Source organism: Cupressus sempervirens, chromosome 8 (genome assembly GCF_028749045.1).
Source record: "Cupressus sempervirens isolate cs-2001-9-10 chromosome 8, ASM2874904v1, whole genome shotgun sequence".
In the NCBI taxonomy this organism is placed as follows: domain Eukaryota; kingdom Viridiplantae; phylum Streptophyta; class Pinopsida; order Cupressales; family Cupressaceae; genus Cupressus; species Cupressus sempervirens.
In genome coordinates, this window is record NC_143125.1 from 205,031,601 (window position 1) to 205,056,439 (window position 24,839).

At 34.1% G+C, this 24,839-nt stretch overlaps 1 pseudogene; it reads left to right on the plus strand.

The window, feature by feature from the left end:
• Positions 1–1,194: 1,194 nt before the first annotated feature.
• On the plus strand, positions 1,195–17,533 carry LOC149542230 (short-chain dehydrogenase/reductase 2-like; annotated as a pseudogene).
• The last annotated feature ends 7,306 nt before the right edge of the window (positions 17,534–24,839 follow it).

A 24,839-nucleotide genomic window follows, 5' to 3' on the forward strand; every position in this document is an offset into this window, starting at 1 on the left:
TTTTCAAAATTAATAAGGACTATATGCATATGAAGGGATGCCTTTAAAAAATATGTTAAAAACATTCCAACCACATGATGTACAATAAATCTTATATGTCCTTCACAAGTTTTCTTTAAGGATGGCATCTTGTACTGAATAGATTATTTGTTGTTTGTAGAACATCTATCTCTATTGTTCAAAGCCCAACAAAATAGAATGTTGTGGTTTCTTTTGCTAAATATACATCCAATACTAATCATATTTAAGAGATCATAGATTGGACATCTAGAGTATTTTCTCCTCAATTTTATAATTCATACAAATTCTTTAGAATCATATAATTTAATCTATTTAATATGCTTTATCTCATTATCATATTAAAATTATTCATAATTTTCTTATCACCATCCCTTATTTGTTTGTAAAGAGGAAAAACTCAAAAAAATATTTAATTAACACCAAGAATTGACAAATAATGCACAAAGGTGTTATAAATAAACACCTATATAGTTGACAAATGAGGTACAAAGATATTATCAACACCTAGAGTTGAGAAATGAAACACATAGGTGTTATAAGGACACACCAAGACTTGACAAAGGAGGCTTTGACAAATGACACTCCAAACCCTACCCAATATGGCCCATGTTAAAAGTGATATCACGTTGACATTCTAATATTTAGGCGTGAAGGTTGTGTCACCCAAACTTCATTATTTATTAAAGGGTAGTCTTGCATAATCTGTGGCCTGTGGTTTCTAGTATCTAATGTCATAAGGTCTTCTCCCTTATTGGGTCCCAAATCCATGGTGACCCGCGGCCTAAAACTTGAAAGGACTAATACACTGCTTCGTGTCAATAATTCATGGTATACCCCGTAATCCTACGTATCTAATCGGGACATATTATTTTGGCCTTTCATAGAATCAGATTCGCCCATATAAACTATTTCAATAGCTAAGGAATCCATCGTTGTCACATTTGTCACATTGTCAAACAACCAACTAATGTTAATTGCTTATTATTTAAGTGCAGACATGAATATTATATACTAAACTTAAATTCCTTTTGATGGCCCCTTTGATTATGTTCATGGCCTGCAGGGCATCACAGGTTTTCTTTAAATACCCATCATTTTGGATACCTGTAATCCACCCAAAAAGAATTTTGAGAAGCGTGTTTCCTTTTGCTGTGTTTTATCACTTTAAAGCTTATGGATTTTGAAAACGGCGGTGATAAGATCAAGTATGGAATACAATATTGAAATTTCAATATGTCTCCTAATTTATTTGTGGGGTGTTACAGAAATGTCATTGAAAGAGTAATTATGTTTCATTGTGTTCTCAAAACGTTATAGGAGTTATAGAAAACTGTTCGGGAAAAGAATTGCTGTGTTTAGAAAACTGATATAGATAGGAAACTCGTGTTTCAGTATCTTTCCTAACATTCAGAGGTGTTAAAAATAATGAAATGAAAAGTAATACGAATGATCTATTATATTCTGCAAACTTTTTTAAGATGCTAGAAGAATGATATGGAAAATAATATTTCATTATAAGAACATTTTTACATGCTACAAAATGATATTGAAAAAATAGTCACATTCCATTATGTTCTACAAACATTTGGCTTTAAAAATAATGAAATGAAAAGTAATACGAATGATCTATTATATTCTGCAAACTTTTTAAGATGCTAGAAAAATGATATGGAAAATAATATTTCATTATAAGAACATTTTTACATGCTACAAAATGATATTGAAAAAATAGTCACATTCCATTATGTTCTAAAAACATTTGGCTTTGGGAACCTGGAAGAATTATTTGGGACGAAAAATGTGAATGCAGATGGTGGAATAAAGATACTGTGGCTGTGGTCACGGAGGCAAACAAAGCGATAGGTTATGAAATTGTACGTCAGTTGGTAGAAAATGGTTTGACTGTTGTTCTCAGTTCAAGAGATCTCAGTAGAAAATTGAGACCTACCAAAACCCTTCATGATGACGGTCTAAACATTGTTGTATTCCATGAGCTTGACATACAGAGGTTGCAGAATTTTAAATGTGGCTCAAGGATAATTATGGTGGTCTGGACATCTTGGTATTATTCTACCTTAAACAAATGTCATATTCTTTGCTATTTAGTCATCTAGAGCATAAAATTACACCAAACTTGTGTTTCTACTTTTCAGCATACAATATGCCGACTTCACTTAGGAATATATAAATTTTGGTTGGCCTTCTCAAATGCTTTGGCTATGGTGGATGGATTATTGTAGGTGTGTTGGCCTGATTTTTCACTATGCATAGGTTAAGAGAAAATCTTGTGAAAAATCATTTAAATCTTGAAATTTTGAAAATTAGGGTTTTATTCCTTGTGTTTTTTCAAAATCATCAGATTGTCCAAGCTTTAGAATACCCTCAAAATTGTTTTTAGAAAAATGTTTTCAATGACATTTTCCCCAAGGGAGGGCTTGCATAAGCATGAGGTCATTATATTTTTGTTTAATCTTATGTGACTGCGCTTAGCATACAAATTGATTAATCATTCCGTTAGCAATTATCTCTGATGATGCAAAGTCTTTTTAATCATTGATCCTGTTCAGATCAACGAGTATCGCATACCCGCAATGTCAAGATGCAAGGCCTTTAAGTAAAGCAGGCATGCGACTTGGTGACATGTAGCTTTTACATTCCTAAATTCTGGTGAATCATAAATTGTTAGGAACTTTTGCAGGTTTGTCAGTACTTTTGCGCACGTCCTGATTTTCCCGCAATGTCATTGGTGGATTTGACTGCAGAGATATGTAGTTTATCACCAAGAAGTGTCAGCTATTGATTTCATCTCAATCAAGGGCTAGTGCTTCCCCGCAAGAACAATATGCTCAATAGATAAATAATGCGGGGAAGCAAAAGTTGGACAAGTGGCATGGTCTGACGAGATGGGCCCATTGTTAAAAGAATAATGGTGAGATGTCCTCCGTGGTGTGTGTCAAATGAGTTGGAATAGGTGGAGGAACATCATTCATCACTATTAGCCAATATGCTACTCAAATGGCGAAGGTTATATAATCGTTGATCTATTAGAGATCAAAGGCCAGCACATGCCCACAATTTGAAACTACACAAGAACTAAGTAATGCGGGCAAGCAGATTTTTTGACATGTGGCAAACTGGGGTCAGGTATTTGCAATGCAGTATGCCACACTGTAAACGATTGATGACATGTACTGCCAGATGTGCCACTAGAGGATTTTGACTGCCGGATGGAAATGAAGTCTTATCAACCATAGATCTTTTGAAGATCTACGGTTAGTGCAATCCCGCATTATGAAGCTGCTAGTTAGATAAGAAAAGTGGGAATGCCTCTTTGCGACATGTGTCACAGTGCGACCAGACTATGAAGAATGCAGGAGTCATGCCATAGGATCTGCCAAATGTGCTTAGCTGGAGCTATTTATGATCTAGGCTAGAAAGATGTCAGAAATAAACACAATAGTTAGAACACACAGGTTAAAAGCAATCATGTCATTGGCCCAAGTGGATAATGCAAGCATAAAATGAAGAATCAAATCATATTTTCGTGTCTCAACAATTTAGAAGCATAACAGAAAGGGACCCACCAAGGGATGTTCGATGTAATAGCCTTTCTATTATTTTCTTTTGTGTTTTATGACAGATATATGTCAGTATCTTTTAGAAGACACCTGTCACTTTCTTTTAGCCTGAAGCTTGTTGCATCTCACACTATTTAAGTGAGATTCCAAGGCTAAAGAATGGTCTGAATTCTATTGTTTCTAAGTGATATGCTTAGTCTGTCTTTGGTCCAAATTTTTGAAAGTAAATTTATGATGTATTTTCTCTGTCAATTCTCTGAGAATACATGAATATAGAATGAGTCATGTTTCTTTCTAAAGGTCATTCTGAGTCTATTGTAAATGATATACAATTTTCAAAGAAAATGAATACAAATTGTGAACTGTCCCCATATCAGTTTTTTATGAATCTTGTCTCCTTCTAATTACTTGGTTATCTTGATATTGTGTAAGTAAAAGCTTGTGCAATTGAATGCAATCTAGTCAGGTTGTATATTTCTTTATCACTGCTATTAATTCAATGGATTAAATAAAAGCTTTGGTAAATGTGATAAGGTTTCTTTAGTATTGGAAAGGGTTTTGAATGATAAATTCTTATAAGAGTTGCTAATAGAATTTTTTGTAAGGCAACAAGTTAGATCTAAGAATTTTCTATAGACTCTGAACCCCAATCGATTAGGCACTGATCAAATTGATTCAGCTTAAGGAGAAGTATCTCACAAATGGTTGTCAAAAATGCAGAATTAAATCAATTTTACTTTTGTTTCCTGTAGATCTTCAAAGCTGGTCAGTACTTGTCTACATGGAATGTTTTAGCTTCAGTTAGCCACTATTGTTAAGAACATCCGCAGATCTATAGAAATTTTTTTGGCCATATCTATTATATGGGATGTGTTTATCAAGTTATTAAGAATTATGTATGTGTTTGAGGATTTTGAGATGAGAATCAAAATGAAACTAAAAATAATTCTCATATAGCTTTTCCAGTCTTGAATCATCCCTAGGTATACCCACCCTGGTTTTGCAGAGCCAAAAGAGTAGAAAACCACCTTTGGTTTTGTTGAAGTTGGGTCCAAATGCTTCACACATGCAATTGTTAACAAGAATTGGCTGACCTTTAGATTGTATGAGTATTATCATCTTGGTATTAAGCATTTTTTTGATTAGTAGTTTTAGTTCTTTTAAAACACCAAAAAAATTGCGACTCTGTTGGGGAGTTGTCCAACACATTTGTGAAGAGTACTATAGTTTCTTTGGTCCTGCTGAGTATGTGTGTGTCATCTTATCCAAGTTGTGCCCAGGATTATAAGAGAATATTTTAGTGACAAATTTTGAGAATTTAAAGAAAATAAAGCCCAAGTACCGTAGCTACACACTAACTTATCTAGCTTATCCAAGTGTCTTATCTAACAAGCAAGAGTTACAGTCTTACAACATCAGTGATTGATCTATCTGTGCCAGATATTTTTGCTCATACTTGTGTGTTGTTTTCTTTGAGTCAGCATTAAGTGTCATTGTATATTTTCCCATGAATAGGGTGGTGACTCAGTCAAGGTTTTGAAGCTAGTGCTTATTTTAAGAAAAGGTGAAAATGGCTGACAAGAGAAAGAACACAAGAGCTTACATGAGAGCCAATCCTGATCTATCAATGTATATTGATCTACCCCAAGGTGGCAGGAAGAACCAAAATAAGCAAATGACAAATCCAAATCCCACCTAGAAACCCAAAGGAAATGCATCTGTCAATTCTCAGTATCAACCAGTATTAGGAAGAGAATCTTCTTCACTTAGTTCTGAATCTGAAACTACAAGACTCTTAGGAGGCATTCTCAGTGTAGAACCAGAATCAGTATGCAAAGAACATTAAAAAATGAAGTAAACATTCACAAACCAAAAACTAAATTCACATATATGCTTAGACTAAGAAAGAAAATAAGAAGTGCAAAACCTCACAAGAGAAAACACTCCATGCTTTCTTGATTCTGTAGATGTGTCCTTTTTCTATGGATGTATGCTCAAGATGCTCAAAAGCTGCTTCAATGGAGATGGGTAATGGAAAATTGGTAGCTTTGTGAGCTCTCAATTTGGCATTATAAGGGTATGGTTGATGGCTTTGGTTCTCAAAATAGCATGGTAACTTTAGCTCAAAGATTGTTGATGAAATGGCTTGGGATGGGATTCAATTTATAGGCTAAGGGGTAGAGGGATGGAGGGCTTAGATGCAAGGATGGATGAAGGCTTAAGGAGGGCTAAGATGCACTCAAAGGGGAGCACATGGATTGTGCTTGTTTAGCACCAATGGGAAGGTGACACTTGTCACAAGGAGGAGGAGTGTAAGAGGGTAGGGTTAAGGGTTGGTTAAAGTCATGATGAGTGGGGTTGAGTATGTAAGAAGGATGTAAGAGGAATGAGTGTGGAAGAGGGAAGAGTGTGTAAGATGGATGTAAGAGTTATGAGTGGGCTTGTAAGAGTCTTTATGTTTTGTAAGAGCACTCATGACTTAGTGGTTGGGTTTTTTTGAGGGGAGACTTTGGTTTGGATTAGGAAAGTCTTAAACTTGTTTAAGGAATGTGACAACATTAGGGGGTGGATTAGGCTTGGGTTTAGGATTAGATTAGGGATGTGCAAGTGGATGGCATTAATGAGGGTGGGTGAGTTAGTGGCTAAGCTTGGTTAGTATGGGTGGATGGGGTGGATTAGGCTAAATGGAGGATTAGAAATAGGTTAGGGGTTTTTGAATTTGAGGATTTCATTTATCAAATAGATTTATTTAATAAATGGGGATTTTTGGAATTAGATAGAAGAATAGGATTTAATTGATAAATAATAGATTATTTGATTTATCAATTAGGACTATAGATGATTAATTAAATTAATCAACTAGGGGATGACAAAGGATTAATTAAATAGAAATTTAATAAATAGTGCCTTTTTAGATAACTAAATAGGATTACTAAAATAGTGTAATCAAATTTAGGTGTCTACACTCAGTACCCCATTACTAGATGAGAGAGTATTTCAGGACAAAGATGTGTCCACGATAGGAATTGCTTCATCAAGGCTAGATCCTGTAGTAGATATGAACTATAGGCTCGGATTTAGGAGTTCATTTGATAATCCTTTTAATCCTAGGGAAGCCCCATATGTGGAGCCCAACCTTATAAATCTGGACAATCCTACTGATTCAGAAGCTACTTCTGTAGATCCTAAAGAAGTGCACTCTGAGATAGGATTTTTGAAGAAATGGATTCTTGAGGAAGAAGCTAAATGCATCCGTCTTGAAAAAGAGAAGGAGCAAGCCACCTTGGATGCCATAATAGAAAGGGATGCTTTGCTAAGAAGGATGGCTTCTTTGAAGGAGCAAAATAAAAAGTTAGAAGAAAATACTACAACTCTCCATACTAATGTATTTGGAGATGTAGACAATTTCAAAGCTAAAATTTAGGAAAAAGAAAAATGCCTGAATCAAAAGCAAGAACCAGTCATTGCTCAAGTCCAAGGCTATAAGTCTATACAAGTGGACCCTGTAGAGCCCACCACAAAAGCTCCAGATAAAGGGAAAGGCAAAGCTATAGGAATCAAAATAAATGAACCTCAAGCTCTACCAAGCAAACCCATACAACCATCCATGTAAAAATTAGATTTAGATCTGGAGAAGGCTAGAAAAGAGAAGGAAGATCTTGCAAAAGAGCTTGAGAAGGTTGAAAATGAAGCTCAAGCTGCTGAAACTAGGAGAAAAATCCAATTCATAAAATCTAATTCTGCATTGGCTTCATGGCCCAATTTGTCTATCCCACCTACAATTCCTACACCAGCTAGTGGTCCAATAATCTCAACTTAGGGAGTACCTCAATCTGCTCCTACCTCATCTTCCACTATTGGCACCCAAGTCCCATTTGTCCCACCTCAACAATCCCAAGCTGCTCCTTTGAGTCAAGCTAATAAAGCTAGTACCTCAAATGTTCCTAGTTTCCAAAAGAAACCTATATACCTGGAAAAGTATAGACAAATATCATTTGCTAGTATTCCTGGTGCCCCACATCCCATATTCTTTGATTTAAGAGATAAAGTGGTCAAGTTCTCTAGGAATAATGTTGTTACTAGTGAAGAACGTTTGAGAATTTTCATTGATATGTTGAATGATTATGAAGTTGAACATGAAGATATGGTAATGAAGTTGTTTTTGCATTCACTAACTGAGAATGCAAGGGATTGGTTTAGGAGGTTTCCTGATGACAGTATTACCTCATGGAATGATTTGGAGAAATTGTTCAAAGAGCAATATGGAGACAACACTAATGCAGGATTCATGTTGAATGAAATCAACAACATCAAGAAGAATCCAAATGAGTCCACATTCGATTTCAATGTAAGATTCCAAAAAGGTATGTATAGACTATTTCAAGTTATGAGGTTGAATGAAGATGTCTGTCTCACAACATATTTCAATGCTTTTGATAGTTAAATGGCTTATCAATTGAGGGATAAGGATCCTAAGACTTTAAGGGATGCTTATAAAATTGGAGTAAATATAGAGAATAATAGGAAGGCATCTGGAAAACTTGGTAGGAGGGATGATCCAAAGCTTTTCAATCCTAAGAACAATAATAAAAGGGAAGCTGATAAAACCCATATAGGAAAGAAGCCATAAGAACTCACTATAGGCCAATTTTTGGAATTTCTCAAAAAGATGAATCCCACTAATTTTAATAAGCCAAATATCGTTGAGAGAACCCATGTGAATAACAAAAATTTCAATAGGTAGCCTAGAATGCAAAATTACCCTTACACCACTCAGTGGAAAGATAGTAAGCCAGTTCCCAATCATACCCAAAATGTGAAGGATAAGGGTACTCTAGATCCCCTGCAAAGGAACACTGTAAATATGAATGATGATGTACCATTGTGATTTATATGTCAGTCACCTCATTCTACTAATTATTGTGTTGTTGCTCAGTCATTTTCCCAAAGTTAAGGTGTGCAACCTGACGAAGAAAGTGAAGAGAAAAGCCATGATGATATAAGTTGCAATATGGTAAGTATGTGTGATGATTTGATAGATTCTGATTTAGAAGAGCCTAAAAATGACATTACCAATTAGAGAATTTCTTATCATTTACATTATCAGTAAGTGCTTTTAGATGATGAAGGGTATGATACAGATAAGGTATGCATTACATCTTCTGATGTAGGTCTCACAAGCTTAAGAATTTCCTCCAAAGAGGAGATTGATAGAATTACAGCAGAAATGATTTCACAAGTCCCAAGTAACTACAATTTGAGAAGTAGAATAGTAAATAATGATGTAGGAAAACCATCCAGTGTATTCATCAAAGATATCTCTCATAAGATGAATGATCAAAACAAGAAATTCAATGTAGATGTGCCTAAGATCAAGGACAATAAGGGTAAGAAATGGGAACCAAAAAGGAAGGTTTAGTTTTAGACAAATGAAACAGCAAAAGTAGCTATGCAACCAAAGAAATCAGAACCTGATACTATGAAGCAAATAGTGGTGCCTGCTACTCATAAGACTCCAAGTCCAGGTACTCTTGTAAAACCCACTATTGTTGAACCTATTGATATGATATCTATGTTGTCCCAAATTACTGTAAAAGTGCCCTTGTTTGAACTTCTTAGAATTGAAGAGCATAAGAACAAGGATTTATCATGGTTGGGTGGAATAGGAAACAATAATACTATTGTAGATCAAACTATTTCCCAACAAACCCCATTAGTAATAGAGGATAGTGGTACCATATCCCAGATTCTTCAAATGTTTTTAGATGATTCCTCAGTGGCATTTATAGAAGATATTGACCCTTTTTTCCTTAGTCTAATCATAAAAGGGAAGACCCTCAAAAACTGTATGATAGACTTAGGAGCTTCCAACACCATAATGCCTTTCAAAGTAATGGAAGCCTTAGGACTAAAAGTGGATACCAAGCAGGGCAGATGTAGAGGAATGGATGGTAGGGAAGTCCCAGTCATAGGTACCATAAATTCTTTACCATTCAAACTAGCTCCATATCCTGACGTAGAGTTAACCATGTCTGTCTTGGTGGTGGATATACCTCCACACTATGGAATGTTACTCTCCAAACAATGGAGTGTTGTCATGGGAGGAAACCTACAGAGTTACTTAACCTATGCTACTTTCCACATTGGGGATAAAGTTGTCAGGGTAAATAGAGAACCAACGGTTAATCACATTTTAGGGGAAGAAATTGACAAAGATGCAACTTGTTTCTTACATACTGGGGTCAATGCTTTCAGAGCTAAATTGATTATTCAAGAAGTTGAGAATTTACCTGCTATAATTGAACATGAAGTTGAATGTTGTACGAACTCACCAAAATTATGGACAATTTTCTTTGATGGGACTAGTTCTAAAGAGGGTGCAGGGGCAGGTGTAGTTTTTGTCTCCCCTAAGAATAATACCTTCAGATATTCATTCACACCGAAGTTTTCTTGCACAAATAATATTGCAGAATATGAGGCATTGTTGCTAGGATTGAAAGTATCCACACATCATGGGATTAAAAAGTTACATGTTATAGAGGATTTTGAGTTAGTTATCTCCCAGATAAAAGAAACTTATGCATCCAAGAATAGGAGACTAAAGCATTATAGAAATGCAGTTTGGGATCAGATAGAATCTTTTGATGCATTTGGTATCTCATGGAGAGATAGGACTCAAAATAAGATGGCTGATTTGTTACCAAATGTAGCAATCAAGCCTAAGGAAATATCATTTGCAGGAATATCTCAAATTGAGGTACAAAATAGGCCTTCCATACCTAATAACATTGAAAATTGGCAAGTCTTTGAAGATGACAAAGACATTACAATTTTTTTGTTAAATGAAGATAAGTACCATGGTCAGGAAATGGATTGCAATGAACTGATTGAAACTATAGATGGTAAGGAAACCATTTTTGGCCAAGAGATCATGCAATTGAAAACCAATAAAGTGCTTAAGGAGCTAGTGGTCTTGGAAAACATTTTTGATAACTAGGATAGAGTAAAACCAAGAGTTAAGGATCTTAAACCTCAAGAATTAGAAGAGATAAACCTAGGTATTGATGAAGCCCCCAAAAGGGTTTATATTGGCCAAAATCTGCCTATTAAAATCAAACAAACATTGATTGACTTGCTTAGAAAGTATAGACATGTTTTTGCATGGTCAGATGATGACCTTAAGGCTTATAGGGAAGATCTATTCCAGCATGGCATACCCTTAAAAGATAATGTAAAACCTTTCAGACAGAAAAAAAGACCAGTAAACCCTACCCTAGCTCCCAAAATGCAAGAAGAGTTGATGAAACTAAGGGATGGGGGAATAATTAAACCAATTAGGCATTCCACTTGGGTTTCAAATTTGGTACCTGTCAAAAAGAAGAATGGAGATATAAGATTGTGTGTCAATTTTAGGAACTTAAACATTGCGTCTTTAAAAGACAAGTATGGATTGCCCAATATGGAAGCCATGTTGTAGCAAGTGACTGGTTCTGAGTTAATGTCAATGATGGATGGTTTCTCTGGATATAATCAAGTTCTAGTAAAGGAAAGTGAACAATTCAAGACAACCTTCACAACCCCATGGGGAACATATATATATGTAAGGATGCCATTTGGCCTGATTAATGTAGGAGCTACTTTCCAAAGAGCCATGGATGTGGTATTTCATGATTATATTGACAAATTTATGGTTGTATACTAGGATGATCTTATAGCATATTCTAAGAAGGCTGAGGAGCACTGCAAACACTTGGAGAAAATCTTTATCAAAGCTCTAGAATATGGAGTATCCTTGAACCCAAAGAAATGCACATTTGGGGTGACAAAAGGAAAATTAATAGGACATATAGTGTCTAAGGATGGGGTGAAAATAGACCCTGAAAGAGTAGCAGCTATTGATAAAGTCCCCAAGCCAAAAAATATAAAAGGAATTCAATCCTTCTTTGGTCAAGTCAATTTACTTGGGAGATTTGTTACTAATTTTGCTGATATCAGTAGACCTATCTCAAAGATGCTCAAGAAGGGAGCCACTATAGATTGGAATGTTGAATCTTCACAAGCATTCCAAGATATTAAAACTGCAATAAAAAGAGCTCCAGTACTGAGAACTCTAGATTACACAAAGCCTTTGCATATTTATTTTTTGCATCTTTTCACACTGTAGCTGCAGTTTTATTGCAGAAAAATCAAGAAGGATATGAGCAGCCCATTGCCTTTTTTAGTAAGTCACTGCAGCCTGCTGAATTAAAATATGAGATAAATGAAAAGTAGGCATATGCTTTAGTAAAGGATATAAAAGCTTTTAGATGTTGCCTAATAGGTGCTACTATCATTGCCTTTGTACCTAGTGCTACAGTGAAATACATATTTTCTCAGCAGGAAGTATCAGGCAGAAGGTGTAGATGGATCAACAAGATCCAAGAATTCAATATTGACATACAGATAACTAAGTTGGTAAGAGGTCAAGGTTTTTCTAAACTCACAGCTGAATCTAATTTGGATGCAAATCAGATAAATATGGAGGTTGGTAACCTCAGATTTGACTTATGTGACATGGATCATTGTGATTGGTACACCAATGTTATATATTACTTGCAACACATGGAAGCTTGCCCTTACTTTCCTGAAAATGAAAGGAGAACTACCAAATTGCAAGCCATCAGGTATATAATTGTCCAAGGCAATCTATGGTGGAGAAATGTTGATGGAGTATTGTTGAAATGTATTGATTAAGAAAAGGCAAAAGAAGTCTTGAAGGAAATGCATACTGGAGTGTGTGAGGGACACTATATGGCCAAAACTACTTCACATAAAGTAATGAGGGTTGGATTTTGGTGGCCTTTCCTTTTCAAGGATGCTCAGATTATGATTAGAAAATGTGACCCTTGTCAAAGATTTGCTAGAAAACTGAAGTTCTCAGGTAATACTCCATTGAAGCCAGTAGAGGTTCAAGCACCCTTTCAACAATGGGGTCTAGATTTCATAGAAGAAATTTTCTCCAAGTCTAGCACTGGCTACTCTTGGATTCTAGTGGCTACTGATTACTTTACAAAGTGGGTAGAGGCTATCCCCATAAGAAATGCAACAAGTAGAGTTATCAATAATTTCCTACTGAATAATATTATCTTTAGATTTGGTTGTCCTCAAAAAATTGTAACAGACAATGCTATGTGCTTTAGGTCTGAGGAATTTATTAAATTTTGTGATAAATATGGAATAACAAGGTCATCATCTTCTCCTTATCATCCACAAGGGAATGGACAAGCTGAATCCAAAAATAAGAGCTTGTTGAAGGTTATTAAGAGAACTTTGGATGATAACAAAAAGGCATGGGATTCCAAGTTGCAATTAACAGTATGGGCTGATAGGGTAACTGTGAGAAAAGCCATTGGTGTAGCTCCATTTGATATGGTATATGGAATTCAAGCCAGAATGCCTCAAAACAACTTGATGGGACTCTATAATTACATTTAGTTGTATGATGAAGATACTACAGATGAAATGCAAGAAAGGATGGATTAATTGGTAGGACTAACAGAAACCAAAAGAGAAGCATCTCTTAAGAACCAAAAGTTTCAATTGCAAGTTAAGATACTCTATGATAAAAGAATGGTAAGTAGAAAGTTTGAAGATGGATATCTAGTCTTAATGTGGAATCCCAGAATTGAAGAAAAAGGGGAACATGAAAAATTTGATCCTATCTGGTTAGGCCCTTATTTGATTGAAACTACTTGGGGTGAGGATTCTTATATACTCAAAGATTTATTGGACAATATTCTTGAACTTCCAGTTCATGGATAGTTCTTGAAGAGGTATTTTTCTTGAAAGATACTTATTTTCTCCATGAACAGTAGTGTTAGGGTTTCCTAGTGTTTTGTACATTCTGTATATTTTGTAAATCCTTGTAAAGATCCCTGTGCAATCTGTTTTTTTTTCTTTCTGTGTGTTGCTCTGTGCTCTTTGAAGAAGTTGTCACTTTACACCAAGTATCTGGTCTGCTCTCCCATAGATTCTGAATTCTTGCATGGACTCAGGTAGTCTATCATCGTCGGACAGAGCCATTGTTGGCCTAATTTTTCACTATGTAGAGGTTAAGGGAAAATCTTGTGAAAAAATATTTAATTCTTGAAATTTTAAAAATTAGGATTTTATTCCTTGTGTTTTTTCAAAATCATCAGATTTCCCTAGCTTTAGAATACCCTCAAAATTGTTTTCAGAAAAATGTTTTCAATGACATTTTCCCCAAGGGAGGGCTTGCATAAGCATGAGGTCATTATATTTTTGTTTAATCTTACATGACAGAGCTTAGCATACAAATTGATTAATCATTTTGTTAGCAATTACCTCTGATGATGCAAAGTCTTTTTAATTGTTGATCCTGTTCAGATCAACTAGTATCACACACCCACAATTTCAAGATGCAAGGCTTTTAAGTAATGCGGGCATGCGACTTGGTGACACATAGCCTTTACATTCCTAAACTATGGTCAATCATAAATTGTCAGAAACTTTTGCAGTTTTGTCAGTACTTTTGTGCACGTCTTGATTTTTCCACGATGTCATTGGTGGATTCGCCTACAGAGATATGTAGTTTATCACCAAGAAGCGTCAGCCATTGATTTCATCTCAATCAAGGGCTAGCGCTTCCCTACAAGAAGAATATGCTTGACAGATAAATAATGTGAGGAAGCAAAAGTTGGACAAGTGGCACAGTCTGATGAGATGGGCCCACTGTTAAACGAATAATGGTGAGATGTCCTCCGTGGTGTGTGTCAGATGAGTTGGAATAGGTGGAGAAACATCATTCGTCACTATTAGCCAATATGCTACTCAAATGGCGAAGTTTATATAACCATTGATCTATCAAAGATCAAAGGTCAGCGCATGCTCGCATTTTGAAACTACACAAGAAATAAGTAATGCAGGCAAGCGGATTTTTGACATGTGGCAAGGTGGGGTCAAGTATTTGCAATGCAGTATGCTACACTGTAAACGATTGATGACATGTACTTCCAGATGTGCCACTGGAGGATTTTTACTACTAGATGGAAATGAAGTCTTATCAACCGTAGATCTTTCGAAGATCTACAGTTAGCGCAATCCTTCATTATGAAGCTACTAGTTAGATAAGAAAAGCCAGAATGCACCTTTGCAATGCATGTCACAGTGGGACCAAACTATGAAGAGTGTAGGAGTCACCCCATAGGATCTACCAAATGTGCTTAGCTAGAGCTATTTATGATCTGGGCCAGAAAGATGTCAGAAATAAACACAATAGTCAGAACACGCGGGTTAAAAGCAATCATGTCATTGGCCCAAGTGGATAATGCGAGCATAAAATGAAGAATCAGATCATATTTTCTTGTCTCAACAATTTAGAAGCATAATAGAAAGGGACCCACCAAGGAATGTTCGATGTAATAGCCTTTCTGTTATTTGCTTTTGTCTTTTATGACAGATATATGTCAGTATCTTTTAGAAGACACCTATAACTGTCTTTTAGCCTGAAGCTTGTTGCATCTCACACTATTTAAGTGAGATTCCAAGGCTAAAGAATGGTCTGAATTCTATTGTTTCTAAGTGATATGCTTAGTCTATCTTTGGTCCAAATTTTTGAAAGCAAATTTATGATGTATTTTCTCTATCAATTCTCTGAGAATACATGAATATAGAATGAGCTGTGTTTCTTTCTAAAGGTCATTCTAAGTCTATTGTAAATGATATACAATTTTCAAAGAAAATGAATACAAATTGTGAACTGTCCCCATATCAATTTTTTATGAATCTTGTCTCCTTCTAATTACTTGGTTATCTTGATATTGTGTAATTAAAGGCTTGTGCAATTGAATGCAATCTAGTCAGGTTGCATATCTATTTATCATTGATGTTAATTCAATAGATTAAATAAAAGCTTTGGTGAATGTGATAAGGTTTCTTTAGTAATGGAAAGGGTTTTGAATGATAAATTCTGATAAGAATTGCTGATAGAATTTGTTGTAAGACAACAAGTTAGATCTAAGAATTTTCTACAAACTCTGAACCCCAATGGATTAGGCACTAATCAAATTGATTCAGCTGAAGGAGTAGTATCTCACAAATGGTTGTCAAAATTGCAGAATTAAGTCAATTTTACTTTTGTTTCCTACAGATCTTCAAAGCTGGCCAGTACTTGTATGCATGGAATGTTTTAGCTTCAGTTAGCCACTATTGTTAAGAACATCTGCAGATCTATAGAAGAAATTTTGGCCATATTTGTTATATGGGATGTGTTTATCAAGTTATTAAGAATTATGTATGTGTTTGAGGATTTTGAGATGAGAATCAGAATGAAACTAAAAATAATCCTCATATAGTTTTTCCAATCTTGAATCATCCCTGGGTATACCCACCTTGGTTTTGCATAGCCAAAAGAGTAGAAAACCACCTTTGGTTTTGTTGAAGTTGGGTCCAAATGCTTCACACATGCAATTGTTAACAAGAATTGGCTGACCTTTAGATTGTATGAGTATTATCATCTTGGTATTGAGCATTTTGTTGCTTATTAGTTTTAGTCCTTTTAAAACACCAACAAGATGAACAACGCTGGCATCTTTGGTACCACTATTGATAAGAAAGCTGCACTTCAAGCTGCAAGTGTTTCACAAGTATAACATGATTTAATGGTAATGTTTAACTTCTGTTTTCTCCGAAATCTATATTCAAGGGGATAAGGCGAAGCAAAATTGCACTATGTAGTTTTTTTCGAAATCTTTTGTAATGTTGAGTACAATGATTTATGTCCGCAAAGTTCTAATATGGACTACTATAATGTCCTTCCACATGACGCACCCTCCATCAAATATATTGTTTTCTTCAACTCTAATATGTAGTATTATAAGTTCATCTCTCCATTTGTTGCCTCCACCTTCACAGGAATTCTATCAAAGCGCAATGCTAATATGAACTACTATAACTTCCATCTGCATGAGCTATTCTTTATCTGATATCTTAGTTTCTTAAACTTAGAATTATATAATCTACGTCTGCATGAGTTGTGCTTTATTTCATATTTTAATTTTTTTGAATTCATAGTCTGTACTGTCTTAAGTGTTGGAATTATCAGGGTTGCTGTTGTATAAAAAGTTTGACTTCTTAATACAAGATACAAAAAGCAATTGAACTATAACCTCCATAGCAATTGAACTATAACGTCCATCCGCATGAACTGCAATGCAACCAACAAGAATTCTTGGTTTGTTCATCACATTAGATTTCATTCTGAACATGCTTTTGTATTGTCTTTGTTCACAGAGCGATCAAGAATTTTCCCAAGCATTCAAGTCAAATTACGAGATGTCCAAGAAATGCATAGAAATAAACTTCTATTGAGCAAAAGGAATCACAGAACATTTATTGCCCCTGATCAGACCAGAAGGTCGAATTGTGAACGTATCCTCAGAGGCCGGACTGCTAAAGGTACATAACATTTTATTCCCATAACAATCATGCCACATCTATTCATTCTTCTCACGAATTCTTCTTCTTCAACTGACTCCTTTGAGATTTTACAGATGCTCAAGAACAACTCTCTTCAACAAGAGCTTTCAAACCTCTCAAAAGTAACAGAGGGGTTAATTGACAAGATGTTTGAAATGTTTCTGCAAGATATGAAATGTGGTAATTTGGAAGGAAAAGGGTGGCCTTGTTTCACACCCCACTATTGTGCGTCAAAGATTGCTTTGAATGCTTATTCTCGCCTGCTTGCTCAGGGATTATCAGAGAGAAGAATATATGTGAATAGTGTATATCCAGGGTCTGTTCAAACTGACTTTACTGAGCATTTGGGAAGCTTAACTCCCTCTCAAGGAGCCCAAAGTTGTGTAATGGTAGCTCTCTTCCCCCCTGGTGGGCCTTCTGGAAAGTTCTTTTTCCTGAAGGAAGCCCATTCTTTCTAAGTGTGTAAAGCATAAGCATATTCTGCTCGAATTACCTACATTATCATTTTATCTTTGTTGTGTCGGCTATTGATCTTGTGAATCAGTCTAGCAGCCATAAAAGAAAATTAGAACGAGAAGAATCTCTAACAATGTACTTATCACTCCAGACCAAATCCATACAATAATATTTCGATTCCAATAATACTATATCACCTGGGAGGCATATTCCCCACATTTTCTATGATTACCGCACAACTACCATTCTCAGTGTAAAAGGACATGTTGTGCACATAGGTCAACATATACTCTTGAAAGAGAGGTCACAAGTTCAAATCCCACTGGGGGTAGGGTATGTACGCCTTGTTTGTAGCGCCAAGCGCCTCTCGAAAAAAAATACGAGGTAGTCCCATATCACTGTCACCATATGTAAACCCAAAAACTATGGCATAGTGTCGTGGACTATAAAACCCACTTACTTACTATATATATATATATATATATATATATATATATATATATATATGCTACGGAAATCTTTCTTTAAGTTATTCTAGTTTTATAAATAGTATCTGCTATGAATATATATATATCTACAGTATGCATGTATATTTTTTAATAATTCTGAATTAGATAACTTAAAATAAAAGCTAAGATGGAGATGGTCAATAGGTTATCAAAATTAGATAAAATAATTTTTTTCTGTGGTGCATTTTCAGATCTTGAAGAGATGTATTTAACACATTTTGTAAGTTTGTATGTAATATTGTCTAGTTATTTTATGTGTGAATTAGATATGTAGAAATATTTAATTTTGATAAACTAGTACTCATGGTTTTGTACACATAGTTTTGAAACACATGGTTTATACCTTACAACTTAGTTGTTTTATGTAAATTTAATTTTATAAGAGCAATCACATGTTTGAGTCATTGAAATTACCTAGTTGTTTGCTTGAGTTGTCCTTGGTGATGAAAAGCATGGCATGAGTAAGTGTGATTTGATGCATTCTAATATTTTTAGTTGATAGGCTTTTAATGTGGGATTGACCTTGTACCTTTTGCATGGAGAGTTTGTCTCATGCCTGTGAAACTACTTTAAAAGTCACAAAACAACATTTAGAACCCATAAAACTATTTTGTCATTTTAAGTTACATTATATATTTTTAATTATATTTGAAAAAAATCTTTGTATCTAATTTTCAATGAGTAAAATAATTATTATTAATTATCTTTTTTATTAATTAGTTTTAAAATTTAAATGAACACCAACATTATATAAAATAATATCATGATGGATTAAATGAGGTCTTGGGTTTGAATCTACTCATGGTTAATACTTAATAACAATAAATATAAAAAAAAAAATTAAAATTAATTGTACAAAATATAAAAATCATATTTTAAAGTTAAAAAGATAATGTATATTTTTTCAATAGATTATAATATAACAAGTTTTTTTTGTTGATAGGTAATTAGCCAAAACCTAGAATATTTATTATTGATTTTATTATTATTGTTACATTAATTATTTTTACGTGTTAATTTCGAGTAGATTTGAACCCAAGACCTCTTCGATAAGAGGTTCGCAATTTACCGATGCATTGTAGGCTCTTGCCTAAGTTTATTTCTTCTTTAATTTAATTGTTCTTTTATCAACAAAAGAAAAAGAAAATTAGGCAAAAGCCTACAGTGCAATGGTAACTTGCGAGCCTCTCATGTGAGAGGTCTTGGGTTTGAATCTACCTTCACTTAACATATAATAATAATTAATTATAACAAATAATAATAATTAATCTAAGCTTTGACTATTTATGATTATTTCAATATATATATATATATATATATATATATATATATATATAAGATTAATTTTTACATTAAGAATTAAATTTAAAAAATTATCTAAATTTTTCTTCTTATAAAAAAATAATTATCATATATTTCATTGATTTAAACAAATTTAGATACTAAAGTTAAGACTATTATTTTTTTTTACCAACAATTAAATTACTAAAAATTTAATATTTTTATTACTATATAAAACAAATTTTTGTATTTAATTAATCAAAAACCTTCAATTAAAATTTTACTAAAAGAATTGGTGTGTTATTTTTACCTTAATATTTTTTACTAATCACTTTAAAAGTAAAACTTAAAATAATATTTTATAAAATAATAGAGGATAGATGAAATTATCTATATAAAACTTAAAACCCAAGTTTTAAGGATAAAAAAAATGTTTATCAATCAAATAAAGCATAATATGTAAAATATTAGAATTGCAAAAAAAAAAAATTAAAAGAAAATAAATAAAATAGAAAAAATCAAATGCAATAATAATATCTCACATGTTAAAAACAAATTATAATAATATTTTAAACTTTTTATGTAATTAATTTAACATTGCTTGTTATATGAATAATTGAATAAAAAGTTGTGTGTGTGTGTGTGTGTGTGTGTGTGTGTGTGTGTGTGTGTGTGTAAAATTATCAAAATAAAGTATCAAATTTATTAAATAAAAATATGAAAATTAAAATAAATTTATACGAAATAAAAATATTTTATATTATTGAAAAATATTTTTTTATTTCAACTTTTGACAATAAAACTATTTATTAAATTTTTTAATAATTATAATAATCAATAGAAATTATCTATTTTATTAAATAAAAATATTTAAATTAAATTAAATTATATAAGACATGTAAAACTTCGAAAATAAACATAAAATAAAAAATTGTTTTATTTATTTTATTATTTCAATATTTTCTAAAAAATTATGCATAAATCTTGTCATGTGTTGAATTTTTGCCTATAAATATAGGGCTAAAAGATTTCAAATAATCACCACTTTAACAAGGTTTATATACTAAAGGTATTTGACATAGAATGAAGTCCAAATTCAATTTCTAATTGTCATTATTTTGGTAATTGTCTATTTTGTATAGTGTTAAATATCACTTGTCCATTTAATATATTGATTACTGCTAAAATGAAACAATTGTTACAAGCTCTGATATTCAAGATCTGTGTGTTTTTGTTTTATGACCCTCTGAATAGACCCAAGATATTTTTCCAAAGACAACTTATCACCTAGTAATATCTACTTGTGTTTTAGATTGTAATATCACCTAGTAATGATTTTAGAATCAAATTAGTACTCTGAAGAATCTTCCAATTGTTTTCAGTTCAGATTTAGTAAGTAATTATTACATGGATGGTTGGTTTTTGTTGGGATATTAACATTTACTTTCCTTTCTTTCTGAACGTTTTGAATAGGATTTAATGGCCTTTTACGTAAACTAATTCAATAACATACCTATGATTGATATCAAAAGCAGGTTATGATAGACACTTGGTTTATTTGAGCTAACTTCAATAAGAATAATTTTCCTACAAATCAAAGTATTTAAGCTGTGTTACTCTAATGTTCTTTTCTTATTAGATCTACAAGTTTGTACTTATGTGGAGAGATTGTGGCAATTAATCTTCAAAATACTTTTTATAACTCTTTTGAGATGAAGGGGAGTTCTATGTCTAAGATTGAATAACAATATGTTGAAATGGTTCACTCGATAGTTCTCAAAATATTAAACTGTCAAGAAAGATACTGAAAAATATGAAAGAACACTTGATGTTATGCTCCAAATCAATTTTTTTAAACTCGATAACTTGTCACTTCCAATCATTAGGTTTCATAAGCAAGGTAAAGAGTGTTGGAACCTTAAAAAGAGAATCACTCCTAAGTAGCCATGACAACTGTCCGATTAAGCCGGAAGGCTGGATTATAGGCCCAAAAAGTACTGTCGAAAGTACTGCCAGACACCACTGACATATTATCCACATAGGTGCTTGCCAGATTTTTCTAGAATGAGTAGAGATTTATTCAGTCATGACAGGTAAAATAACACCTTGCCATAGACCTAGTTGCTTCTTTACAAGAAATTTAATATTTCCATGACACTGTGTTATGAACTCAGCCGGGTAATTTGTAATGATTTTTTGCTGCGGAGGGCATGGTCGTTTTCTGGGTGGCACTCGAGAGAGAGGAAAGCTGTAGCGACAGGTGGAAGAGAATATGCCCTGTGCAGAGGGAGTAATGAGGGGCTGATACACATATGTGGTGGTGGCTCCACCACAGTGGGTCATCTCTCAGTAGCTTCATTATGCTTGTGTCACCACTATAATAGGTTTCTACTTTAGATTTATTAGATTATGTCCTATTTTGATGCTCAATTCCTTTCTGTTTTTTCGCTTTGGGGTTTCATTTAAGTAATGCATTGGGTATCCTTGATCGACATATCGTTTCTTGTTTGATGCATACTGGTAGTCTATGTTTGTTTGTGAGTCATTTTGTATTTTCTCTATTTTTTCATATAACATTGTACTGCAAGTCCTCACGCTAATGAGAATCTGTTTGTTGGAGTGCTACCATCTTTGGTCCTGAAAAAACTCTCTTGGAAGGAGAGATTGGTTTTCGTTAAAAATTTATTTTCTTCATGAATATTTCTGTTAATCAATAGTTTTTCCTTTTTTGCATGGATTCACTTTCGAACGGCTTAAGCATCACACACTAAGGCTTGATTCCTAGTGCAAAAGTGTTAAATAGTCAAAGTTTGACTTACTTTTCTAGGCTTAATTTCTTCCTTAGTGTGTGATGTTTAAAGCTGGTTATTTATTCTACTACAATTGAGAATCCGGAGGACATATCAAAGTACCCGCCATTGGATTTTCTTCAAAATTTGGGACCCTTGAAGCCCTTCTTTTTGGAATGTGATGTTCCTTCAACTCATTCAACTTCCACTTGCATCAATGGTGTCTCTAGAGATTTAGATGTTGACTCATGAAGAATGAATATCGAGGCCAATGCTCAACGCAAATGTTTAGGTATATAAGTTATATATTAATCCATTCCAACCATTGAGTTAACTTTTCTTGGATTTCATGTTCTGAAAATATGTTAATGTCATTTCACACAATGTAGAGGATGTGCTAGGAGTATCTGATACATAGAGAAAGAGACCCATGTTAGACATTAACAAAGTTGCTTCTTCGAATGAACTGTGTCAAAGCCCATGAATAAGTTCTTAAACAGTGGAGAATGCAGGTGGCTCATATCCATCATATATGTCCTATAATATTCCAGGTATAGAAGCACAAGTTTTTTACATCCCAAATACAAAACTAGGCCAATGAAGTGTGAGCCTTGAGAGGCCAACTATCACCTACAAAGGTAAAAACTAATGACCAAGGTACAAAAATATTAACTTGTACTGCCTTGGTCCCTTAGAATCCATGAAAACAATAGGAGTTCCCTTATCCTTGTAGGGGTTATTCTCCCTTTACAACGGAAGTTTAAAACACCTCGCGGATTTAGCTAATTCTCCCTGAGTTAATTTAATGCCTCTTTTAGTTTGCCCATTTCCTGAAATCCAATTTATCTTAAATTATGAGGCTTAAAGATGTTGGACATTTAGATCTTATATAAGGTCTACCTTCAATTACTTGTCCTCTCTGAGGTAAATATAAAAAGTGATTTTTTTGTTGAAGGTAAGTACACATTAAGGAGAAGTGGTAAGACTTCGATCTGACCAATAGGAAAATAAGTGGACTTTGTACTTATTTGGTGGGTTGGAGCTTGGGAAGAGTACTAGAGCTCCACAAATTGCTTGAGAATCATGTTTATTCGTATAGTATACCACCAACCACAAAGAAAAGTACTTGTAATTTTATGTACTGTATCAGTTCTATGTTAGATAGGGGTTCTTACTTCTCATAATTCATATTTAACTAATATTCTTTTTTTAAATTACTTATATGAATTCATTGTGCATTCAACAAAATTGCAAGTGGTGCAACTCGAATTGATTAAAAATAATGCACATTTAACTAGAAGAAATCTTATTGTTCTAGAATGTTTTCTTTTCTTCAGCCTATGTCATTTTATCTCACAAAGTTTCATTCAAGGAAGATGAATAAAATACAAATGCAAGCTGTGATCAAAGCAATGATAAGGATTGATATTGTGTAGTTTCTAAACTCTCGAATATACAAATTGTGCTTCTTAAAATATATGGGGTTTGTCAATTTTAATTTAGTTGATAGGCTTTGCATAGTGGGCATCGATCGTTAATGAAAAATAGTCAGTATGCTGATAAATGATCTTATACCATGAAACAATCACCATTTTGTGCCTAAAATAAATGTTTCACAGGAAAAAATCTTTTTGGACAATGATGATGTTGCTGCAAGTGATGCCTCTTACATAGAGTTGCTTCCTAGACATCTCATATACCCACCAAAGAACTTCTAATCAGGCCATGCATCTTCTAGGTAGGTAGGGGGCCTAGCCAACAACACTCCTACTCATGCATGCATGTAGAGTGCCCCTACTATTTTAAGGTGCATTAGATAGTAGGGGGGCCTGACCCAACATCATAGGTCGGGGGTAGGGGGTCTAGCCAACTATCTATATGTAGAAGGGAGTGGGGAAGAGTAATTGGTCAACTCATCAAGCTCATGATTGAAGACTACAGGTTCAAATCATAACCTCACATTATGATGCATGCACCTATAATCACTATTGTTAGATAAGTGATTGATATCTAGTAGAGTGGTGTCAAGGTCGACAATGAAAAGTTATGGAGTTATGCCCATGCACCCTACTACCCCAACTATAGTAGAAGATAGGACAATTGACTAGGTGCTTACCTTACCTTACCTTATAATAGTGAGGGTGGGGGTGGGGGTGTGAGTTGCAGTATGCATGTAGGACAAGCCCCTATAATAATCTACCCCTTGCATGCATAATGCCCTTTACTAAACTAAATTTTCATGCCATAGAGGGAGTCAAAGGAGTAGGGGCCATAGTAGCCCTTTGCATGCACCATGAATAAAGACCAACATCACTTTTCAATGGGTGATTCAATGAAATCGTCACCCTACTATATCTTAGTCCTGCTTTCATTCCGAGGGGGTGGGTGTGATATAGTGGGCATCAAAATTCAACTTCTTCCTAGATAGAGGAGATAGTTGCCTAGGTGAGAGGCGAATGGGCATGCCTTGGTTGGGTGGGCTCCTACAATAATCTATCAGGGCAGTTAAGGTTGATTGTAGTTCAAATTATTTACTTTTACCAGGGCATAACCATTGTACATACTAGTTTTGAATGAACACTAGGTGCAATCACCCGAAGGGATATACTATCTATCGAAGTTGACATGGAAAATTTAATCCAATGAATCAAATTTCCATGCATGGTGCTTAAGGTAACTCTATGAGATGAGAGACACATAACTAGGCTCTATTCCTCCTACTATTGAAG